Source organism: Myotis yumanensis, unplaced genomic scaffold, assembly GCF_028538775.1.
Source record: "Myotis yumanensis isolate MYYU_CA2020_CCGP unplaced genomic scaffold, mMyoYum1.0.hap1 SCAF_10, whole genome shotgun sequence".
In the NCBI taxonomy this organism is placed as follows: domain Eukaryota; kingdom Metazoa; phylum Chordata; class Mammalia; order Chiroptera; family Vespertilionidae; genus Myotis; species Myotis yumanensis.
The window spans coordinates 70467733-70474400 of record NW_027223761.1 but is presented as its reverse complement, the minus strand read 5'-3'; the positions used below and the strand labels follow the sequence as shown (position 1 = coordinate 70474400).

At 38.5% G+C, this 6668-nt stretch overlaps 1 pseudogene; it reads right to left on the bottom strand.

Moving 5' to 3' along the window:
* Window positions 1-680: 680 nt before the first annotated feature.
* On the bottom strand, window positions 681-1442 carry LOC139018506 (GTP-binding nuclear protein Ran-like; annotated as a pseudogene).
* Between the last annotated feature and the right edge of the window lie 5226 nt (window positions 1443-6668).

The following is a 6668-nucleotide window of genomic DNA, read 5'->3' as shown; positions in this document are numbered from 1 at the left end:
GCTATTCAGAGTCTGAGCAATACCTCTTCAACCCCTGGGGAGCTTAATAGGAATATGTTAGAGCTAAGCCTCACTACATACATATTTCATTTTGATTGTTTTTTGACTATTTTCTTCAAGTTTCATGAAACTACTTCCTTCTCCTTACTTCTGTCGTTAGTATTATCGCCAAACACAAAAATCTCTTTATATAGGGACTTTTGGTAGTATGGATTTTTAATTATGCAGTTATCACACATAAAATCCTAATATAGCTATTATGGAGATGGCATCTTTTTCATTCCTGCTAGGAATTTTAAGGTTAATATAGTACAGGAAGGATCCAATTTCTTCCCCAGACAAGTTGCTCCCTCGGGTCTTACAAATAGTCTTTCTAGGCACAGGTGTCCAGCAAGCCTCAGAATAGTTCTGCTGGCCCATTTGAAAGTTTTAATCATATTAATTTGCTTTCTTTATTTTATTTTTGATATTTGAAATACAACTTTATCCTGATTCTAAATGAAAAGGAATGGGAACCACTGTAACAATTAAGGTCTCGCCACTGAATGTCATGATGTGACTGCAGCAGTCTTATTGTTGAAACTCAATAAGGAAATGACTGCGTTCCAAAACAGCTAAATATGTAGGTCCAAAAAATGAAGGTATTAACTCCCACATTCACCTGGAAGCCTTCATCTCCTTCAGCATCCCAAAGATCGAGACCAGGCTCCTCTCAGCCACATGATTAAGTGGCAAACACACTGCACCTGTGACTCTGACAGCACAGTTGCCTCTGAACTAGACTTCTGACGCCGGGCTGCAGCTTCCCTTCCTCCCAGGCCGTCACCCTCACCCAGGAGAGCTGTGGTCTGAGCAACCTCTGGGTCTTGCTAATATTGTGCTGCCAGAGCTGGGTCCAGGACAACCTCTGGCGGGGCAAGAGCAGGCATGGCGGCAAACTCCCAGGTAGGGTCTCCAATTAGCGTTCTAGCAAGCCAGAGAAGGGCTTTCAAAGCGGTAGTTGCTCTTGGCAGAAATGCCATAGTACCGAAGGTTCTTCTTTCGGTGGAAGATCATTGATTTAGCCTTAACTTTCCTGTCCTTAATATCCACTTTGTGGCCACACAACGTGATGGGGATGTTTTCCCACCCTCATACCAGATCTCTGTGCCAGTTCGCTCATTCTCGTAAGTAACTCTGGAAGTGGCATAAACATCGGAATGGCACACTGGGCTTGGCTGCGCTAGCCGGCTCTCAGTCTGCTGAACTTCTCCTGGCCTGCTGTATCCCACACATTGTCTCTGTTGGTGTGGAACACAAAGGGAGGGACCTCAACACCCAGGGGGGCTCATACTTCTCAAATTCACCGGTCAGCTGATGTTTCACAAATGTACCTTCCCAGTCCCACCATCACCATTTAATACAAGTTTGAACTGAATTTGGGGTCCTCCTTGGCCAGCCATGGTGAGGTTACTTCCAGAAGCATCTCCAGGCCCATCGGGCTGAGAGTTCTTAACTTTGTTTTAGATTAGGAAGTCTAGAGATTTACATAAAAGATAGCACAGAGCTTCTGTCACATATTTCTTTAATTTCAAAAGTATAGTAACAATAACACATTTGTTAGCATATTAATGACACTAGACAATGCAACAACAAAAATCAATGGTCTGTAACCCCGCCTTTCTCCTGTGACCACTGTTAGCAGGTTAGTGTGCCTTCTGTCTTTTTCCTGTGACGTATTTTTTTATCTGATTATAGTAACACTAGATATTTAATTTTGTATTTTGCTTTTACATGTTAATATTATACTCTAAGTATTTTTTCACATTATTATATAACCTTCAAAGCATTATTTAAGGGCTATAAAATACCATATCAAGTAAATGTGTCATGATTACAGAATCTCCCACTTGATACCAATTCGGTCATTTCTATTTTTATATTATGAATAGTTATGAATATATTCATCTATATAGATTATTTTTCCATTTTTTGGTTTTATTTCGATGCCTTTTGATATTCCTGGGAGATATTGGCTGCTACAAAAACTGGGGTGGGTAAAAACTCATGGGGTCTAGGAGAAATGTCTGAAAGTATGACATAATAGAGAGAAGAAATGCGCTTGATAATAGGAGTACAGGAAGTCCGCTGCTGTGTTGCACATAAAGGCTGAATTATACTGAAATGAACTGTCTTCTGCAATATGTTAAAGTTATAAATACTGCAAAAGGATTAAAGTCTTACATAAGAATTCTAGCAGATACATAATTCTAAATTGCTTTCCCCAAAGTGTTCTATCAATTTATAATACCCCCAGAAATGAATGATGATGACATGATTTCAGCACCGTCAGAAGAATTATATAGTATCAGTTTTTAAACCTTTGGTAATTTAATGAGAAATACTTGGTTCTCATTTACATTGATTTATAGGCCAGTTGAACTTGTAACTATACATTGCGTCTGGAATACATGTTTATTGCTTTCTGCCACTGAGTTTCCCTGGGCACATTCCCCTTGCAATCTACTTATGCCCAGACTCCCCCAAATCGAAGGACCCATATTTCTACCTCTCAAGAGTTTTACTGTTATCCATGGTGTTGTTTACACTTCATTTACATTGTCACCTCCTCATAGTATGGATTTCTCTCTGGTGTTTCATGTTTTGCAAACTGCTGTGTAACACTGTGATGCTCTATGAATAATAAATCACAGAGTCCTGTAGTCCTCTGCCAGCAGTCCCCTGATCAAGGGCGGCTTTCAACTGCCTTCGAGTGAGTAGACATAAAGAAGAAAAAGAAGGAACGCTCTCCATGGTTTGGTTGTTTATCTGTCGTGATCAAACAGGTGGCTGACAGGGAGGCATCAGAAACACAACCCACTGCTGAGACCGGTTTGGCTCAGTGGATAGAGCGTCGGCCTGCGGACTGAAGGGTCCCACGTTCGATTCCGGTCAGGGGCATGTATCCGGGTTGTGGGCACATCCCCAGTGGGGATGTGCAGGAGGCAGCTGATCGATGCTTCTCTCTCATCAATGTTTCTCACTCTCTCTATCTCTCTCCCTTTCTCTCTGTGAAAAATCAATAAAATATATTTAAAAAAAAAAAAAGAAAGAAACACAACCCACACCAGCTCGCAGAGACTGTTTCCTGGTGGATGCTCAGGGCAGAGCTCTGCACAACCGAGACAGCTGCTGTGAGATCTCGCTCAGGTGCCTCACAAGGTGGGAAGACTCAGTACCCCTTAGCCTTTCCTGTTTAACAAGAGACCCTGTAAGTGAAGATGCCCATCATCTCAGCAACTTTAGGCAGAGGGATCTGGAATATGTTTAGGTTTCAATGGCAACATTTCCACTAGAGGGTTTGAGCCAAGAAGCCGCAACTTTCTCAGGAGGAATCATTCAGTTCACCTACTTTTCAAACAAGGTAAAAAATATAAAACTTTAATCCATTGTTTTCACCATTTTAAAAAGAAAAACATTTTTCAATTCAATATCATGGCCAGTTGTTAGAGAGATCAGGAAAAAAAGTGGGTATGGTAGAGAAAGAAAGGAAAAAACTATGCCGATGAAAGAGAAAGGAAGAGAGATAGAGAAGTAGGGGTAAAACTAGGTAGACATTATTGGGATGGGTGATAATATTGTTGACAAGGGAAAAAGGAAAAAGGAGCCCTTGCAAGGAAATGGATACAGAATAGCATCCAGGTAAGGGGAGTGCTATGCCTATCTGGCTGGCAATTTCACCTACCTTTCTAAATATTTTTGTTTTCCAAAAAATATATTTGGAAATTTTTTTTATGTTATGGTGCTGTAGCACACTTTAAATGTACACTAAGGTCGAAGGAACAATTACCATTATTAGACCAAATCTGGGTTTATCTCTATACTTATTCACTACCCCATTCCTGCATCATTTTCATGCAGACTCTAGATATTATACCATTTCAATTTATCAGTATAAATTTCTAAAGCATGATGCATTTTAAAATATATTCCCACAATACCATTATCACATCCTATCTAATAAAAGAGTGATATGCAAATTAGCCTTCACTCCATCACAAAGATGGTGGCACCCAGTCCCCTCAGCCCTACAGCTGAAGTGTCTAGGCCTGTTGGCCAGGCAGGTGGCGGGGGAGGCCAGGGGGAGGGGGGCAGAGGGGTGGACCTGGTGATTGGAGGAGGCAAGAGAGGAGCCAGCAATCGGAGGGGGCAGGGGTGGAGCCAGTGATCAGAGGGGGCAAGGGCGGAGCCAGCTCCAAGGGGAGCAGGGAGCAGGCCTAAGTCGTCAGTAGGACATACCCTGAGGGCTCCCAGTATGTGAGAGGGGGCAGGCTGGGCTGAGGGACCCCCGCCCCAGTGCATGAATTTTGTGCACCGGACCCCTAGTCTATAATAATAAAAGCATAATATGCTAATTAGACCAGACATCATTCCAAATGACCTTCTGGAAGAAGCCAGGCCTGCGAGGGAAGACTGGGTCCCTGGTGCGAGAGGGAAGCCAGTGCCAGCAGCTGGGGGAAGGAAGGCCTATTCTTTCATAAATTTCATGTACTTGGCCTCTAGTTTAAAATATAACACTACTTTCTAATAGTACCGAAGCACTGGTGCTCAAATTTCTAATCATCTTATAAATGTCAATGCTAATGTTTTTGCTTATTTTTATTGGGGTCATTGTTTCTTGAATGTATAGCTAAATAAGATCCATAGAGATTGGTGATCTGTCTTTTAAGTCTCTTTTTACCTATGGATTCTCCTTCTAGTTCTGTATTTCCTTGTAATTTATTGTAAAGAAATCACTCATTTTGTCCTATAGAATTTCCTACATTTTAGACTTGCTGATTATATTCCCATCATGTTGTTAAACATGCTTCTCTCTCTTTTGTATTACTTAAATTGTTGGTTGGATGTAGAGAGGTGACCAAATACAGATCTGATTTTTTTGGAAGCTTATTTCATAGGTTATGTTTTGTTCTCACACTGGGGAACAAATAATGTTTGATAGTCTCTATTTTGAGGTTTTTAGTAACCATGAATGATTGATGGCTAGATCTTTTAATTCAATGGAGGTTACAAATGGTACTATCATAATTTTGTACTCTCTTATTTTTTATGAGCTGAAAACTTTCATAAAGGTAAATCACTTCATCAACTTTTCATTTATGTGGTGGATTAGTTCTCATGGAAATGATAGGATACATTTTTTAGAGTTTTTTGTTGTTATTTGTTTTGTTTTGTAGTTTATTTGCCAGGTTTCAAAATTATTTTATTCATTAATATCCCCTAATAGTTACCAATGGGAATTAAAAAATATCTTTATGAACATGTAGATTTAACCATAATTTATGTTTTAATAATTTGTAGTTCCTTCTTTATTGATGTTCAAATCATCCTATCTTTAGCCAGTAGGAGCCTATTTAAGTTTCCTCCTCAATCCTTTTGACATTACTTTATAGTCTTTGATAGTGTCATTGCTTTCTGATAATGACAAGATGTTCCAAGCTTATCTTTTTCTTTTCTTCCCCAAATGTGGAATCAGTCAGTTCTCCAAGAAGCCTTGGTTTCTTGCAGTGCAAAATGGTATTTTAATACAAAAATCTGAAAGTTAGTCATCGTTTCTAGAATTTTTAGTAAACAGAGCTATAAAACAAAAATACATACATGTGCAAACAACAACAAATCATGAGTTCATCCTCATACTTCTGACTAAATTGAGGATCACTGAGATTTTACTTATTTCTTATACCTTACAGTTGTATCTCCTTCTTCTACACAAAGAATTCCAATTATTAAGACAGTGGGAATAAGAAAAGTAGAATAGTATGCAAGTACTCATTTGCTTTATTCTACAATACACAAATACCAATCTCAGAATAATAATACCAACACTGCTATCAAAAATACCACTGCTGTACACATTTCGGTTATTTTTTTTCTGTAATTTTTGTCCTTTGGGTTATATCCCACTAGAAAATACATGCAAATAATTGTGCTTCAAGATCACTTATAATAGTTCTCTGTATTACTTAAAGATTTTAGAGATTGATTTTTAAAAATTAATGTTGTTTCATGATTATGCATACATAACTATTGGTTCCAAAGTCAAATGTACAATACAAAATATTAAACTAAGTCTAGCTTTGACCCTTGTCCCTTCTACTCTTTCCTTTTCCTCTATAAGTAATCTTTTTGTAATTTTTCCCCTTTTTTTAATAAAACACATTTATAGTCCCTCTTCCACCAGATTAAGCATTCATTGCAAGTATTTCCTCTCTTTTTTCCCATACATCCATATGTTCTGGAAAATGTTTCACAGTAATAGATGGGTTTTTCTTATGCTTTTTCAGCCACATTAAACTCCTTAAAGTGGATTGCCATGGTTTATTTGTCCAGTCCTCCCTTATAGACATTTCTGCTTTTTTAGTCTTTTGCCATTATAGATCATTCCACAATGACTATCCTTGGTCATACGTTTTTTCGTATTCAGCCAGTATATCTTCAGAATAAAATTTCGGAAGTTTGGTTGCTCAGATAAGGGAAAAGTGTATTCATTATTTTGCTTGTTATTGACAAATTCCCCTTCAAAGGATTTGCATAAGAATCTTTCCAACTATAATATATGAGTTTCTATTTTGTCACATCCATGCCAAAGAATTATGTTTTCTAACTTTTAAATGCTAGCTAATCTAATA